This window comes from Trachypithecus francoisi, unplaced genomic scaffold (assembly GCF_009764315.1).
Source record: "Trachypithecus francoisi isolate TF-2019V2 unplaced genomic scaffold, Tfra_2.0 Lachesis_group4, whole genome shotgun sequence".
Lineage (NCBI taxonomy): Eukaryota > Metazoa > Chordata > Mammalia > Primates > Cercopithecidae > Trachypithecus > Trachypithecus francoisi.
Genome location: NW_022681469.1, coordinates 30674415 through 30678012, shown reverse-complemented (window position 1 = coordinate 30678012; position 3598 = coordinate 30674415). Strand labels below are relative to the sequence as shown.

Here is a 3598-nt window from a genome sequence, read left to right as displayed (position 1 = left end):
ACTGGGTCTGACATTGTTTTTATTTATTTTCATTTATTTATTTATTTATTTTAGAGACAGGATCTCATTCTGTCACCCAAGCTGTAGTGCAATGGTGTGACCGTGGCTCACAGGTGCGTGCCATCACACCCAGCTAACTTTTTAATTTTAATTTTTTTGCAAGGACAGGGTCTGCTATGTTGTCCAGGCTGGTCTCAAATTCCTTGCCTCAAGCGATCCAACTGCCTCAGACTCCTGAGTCACTGGGATTACAGGCGTGAAGACACTGTTTTCAAGGGATCACTCTGCTGTGTGGAGACTAGACTGTGAGGAGCAAGCCTGGAAAGGGGAGAGCTGTTTGGAGGTAAGAGATGGTGGCTTGTGGAGAGGGTGAGGAGCAGGTTAGAGTCTTTTCAGAGACATAACAATATTTGCTGACGAAGGAGAGGTAAAATGACAGGAAGAAGCCAGGGAGGACTCTGAGGTTTTTGCCCTAAAGCTGAAAGTAGGACTTTCATTTCCTGATGTAGGAACAGGCGAGATTCCACAGGGAAAGCACACAGCACTGTGCATCAAGTTAGCACTGGATACGTGGAAGTGCTGGACATACAGAATCCACGGAGGAGAAGCCTTGGAAGAGGACCCCGGGGATGCCAAGGAGAGAGCGTCCTCGGTAGGGGCAGGCCCCTGTGTGGGTGCCAGAGGGACCTGCCATGCTCCCCACTGCCCTCACTAGCCCTGCCTAGTGGCCCAGGCTCTTTGGCCCCTGTGGCTCAGCTCAAGCCCACCAGGAGGGTGTCCCCGCCCCACCACCACCAATCAATGTTGTCCCTGTGTTGGTTCTGGCCCAGGCTGCAGCAAAGAAGGTGGGGCAGGAGGCAGTCAGGGAATGGAGTTCCAAGAGATTTCATGAGAACCATGCTGGTAGGAGCGGGACCCAGTGATTCCAGGGGCAGCCAGCACGGAAAGCTGGCCGTGGGCAATTCTCCACTCCGTGGGAGACTGCAGTGCCCCCTCGAGGTATACCTGGCTGCTGCCCCAGAGTTGCTGCCCGGTACAGGGGCTTGGGCTCCAAGATGAGCAGCTAAGAAGGGGAGGCCTACTCCATGGGCAAGAAAGGATTTTCTCCTCTTACTCCTGAGAGTAACCCAGGCCCACCCATGGGAAGGCAGGTGGACGCCTGTGCCGGCACAGGCACCCTTAGAGTCTCTGTGTCCCCAAGTTCTCCACTGCAGCCTGCTCTGCAGCCACACCCTCCCATCCATGGCTACACACTCACATTCTGGGTCTCTTCCCTGGACCAGATTGCAGAGCAGGGCCCCTGTCGACACTGCCCCCAGCTGGCCCCTGCTGACAAGCCCATGTTGTGTCATGTTGGGAGTCTGGGGAAGGCACGAGGGCCCCTCTCCAGCAGGTCTCAATGGTTCCTCCACACCTTCAGGAAAAGTAAGAGATAAACCATCGCATCCTGAGCTCTGCAGGGAACCGGAGGCGGACACCATCCATTCTGCAAACCTGCAATGTTGGCTCTTCTGGGATCTCCTTGCCCCTTCCAGGGCTGCAGCCTCTAAGACAGGTAAGACCCAGGCCAAGCTGGTTCAGGGACCTCTGTGTAGCATTGCTGACCTCATGTTATGGAAGCAGGAGGCCACTGTGAGATGTGGGGCTTAGCTGCCACCTTGGAGAAATGGCTCATTTGAGACGGGCAGGAGCAATTTAATCAGGCTCAGTTGACCTGGCCCTGGGACCCCTGCCTTCTCCATGACAGCAGCATCTGCTGAAAGCAGAGCAGAGCCCACACTTGCAAGTTCAAAGATGTCTGTCCCCAAGGTCTCAACCAGGGATGGCATCTTCTTCTTGGGGCACTTAGCATTTTGGGACTCTGGGAGAGTCCCTTGTGGGAATTGGGTGTGCTGACACTGTGGAACGAAGGAAGCACCAAGGCTGCAGACAGACCCTGGGCCAGACCATCTGAATGAAGTCCAGGCACAGCAGGGGGCTCTGAGGAGGCGCAGGATGCAGGAGATGAAAGGGGAAAATGAAGGGGAGCCACAGGTTCAAACTGCCCCTTCCCAGGAGTGCGCTACAGCTTGGCCACTTCTGTTTCATAAGAAGGAGGTTGTGACTTTGGGAGGTGGAGGGGGATTACAGCTGGGATTCCTGTTGCCTGCCTCCTGTCTCTGGGGCTCTCAGCTTTCTCTTCTCCCCAGGACTCTTTCCCTCCTCCCCTCCCCTGCTCCCCCGCTGCCCTCCTCCCCGCAGGTCCTGGCTCCGCCTCCCTGACTCGGTCTTCCTGGTGCGAGCTGAGCCCTGGAGGGGCCACAGCCTCCCCTCCAGGCCCCCTGCCATGCGGTGGCTGCTGTCTCCTTTGGATCTTTTTGCGGTCTGGGCTTGCTGTTCCTCTCAACAGTAGTCAGGAAGCCCTTACCCCAAAAAGTATCTGCGGGAGGCCTTGTCCACAGGGGAGGCCGCCCCAAGGGCTCCAGGTGAGTCACATCAAGCGCAAGAACAGTGAATGGAACTGGGGTCTCCCGGCTCTCTCTTAGAGTTGCTGAGTGACCTTAAGTCCAGCACTGAGCCTCTCTGGGCCTCACTTATGCCACTCTTTCATCATTTACCAGTGGGCAATGTCAAGTGAGAGACTCCACAGATAAGAAAAATAAAAGAGAGGCTCAATGACAGGCCAGGAAAAACCACTTTGGTGGACAAAGGCCGCGCGGCTCTCCCAGCATTCTGTCCTCTGTATACAGACGATCTCCTTCTGAGATCCATTTGGGGATGATCCCTTCCAAACCATGGACACTTCTGGGTGGGTTGTCACTCAAGAGGTCCTGCCCTCTTCTGCCCACTGGGTAGACACAAGAATTGAAATCTGTGAAGGATACGAGATTGGGAACAAAATAATTGATGCTGATTGATCCTAGCAGCTGTATGGTGAGAAGACGACGAGCTTCCGCTGCCTGCATCACTGACTTGCCTAATGCCTGCCCTGCCCTGGCCTGGATCTTCCACCTCGCCTTTCATTCTGTGAACCACCCCAAAATCCTTCAAATAAAGTCCTTGATTGCTTGTTAGCGTTGATAATATTGCTTGCTGAGGATCCAGAGACCTCTAGAGAGAGGAGGTGGAATTGCACACCCTGAGGAAGAGGAAGATGTGAGTTACCATTCCTGGGGGAGGCCCCACGGGTGTTAGCCCCCAAGGGACAGGGGACTGACGGGGGCAGAGCTGAGAGCAGGGGTCATATACAAGAGTTGGGTTGGGGGCCTAAGGAAACTTCCCCAAAGGTGAGAGCAATGTTGGGATAAAGGACAGAGGAGGACCTGTATGATATGGAGAGATTTGAAACATAGCTAAGTGGGGTCCTCACCTCTAAAGGGGCCAGGGGCCAGGCGCACCTGTAATCCCAGCACTTTGGGAAGCCGAGGTGGGCAGATCACTTGAGGTCAGGAGTTCAAGACCAGCCTGGCCAACATGGTGAAACTCCGACTCTTACTAAAAATACAAAAAGTAGCTGGGCATGGTGGTGCACGTCTGTAATCGCAGCTACTTGGGAGGCTGAGGCAGGAGAATCACTTGAACCCAGGAGACAGAGGTTGCAATGAGCCAAGATTGCGCC

General features: G+C 54.7%; 1 long non-coding RNA gene across 1 annotated transcript; it reads left to right on the top strand.

Moving 5' to 3' along the window:
• The first annotated feature begins 201 nt into the window (after positions 1–201).
• On the top strand, positions 202–2976 carry LOC117073021. The gene is made up of 4 exons (XR_004433060.1): positions 202–343; positions 510–652; positions 1421–1555; positions 2601–2976. It is a non-coding gene; the product is annotated as an uncharacterized LOC117073021 (long non-coding RNA).
• Positions 2977–3598: the final 622 nt, after the last annotated feature.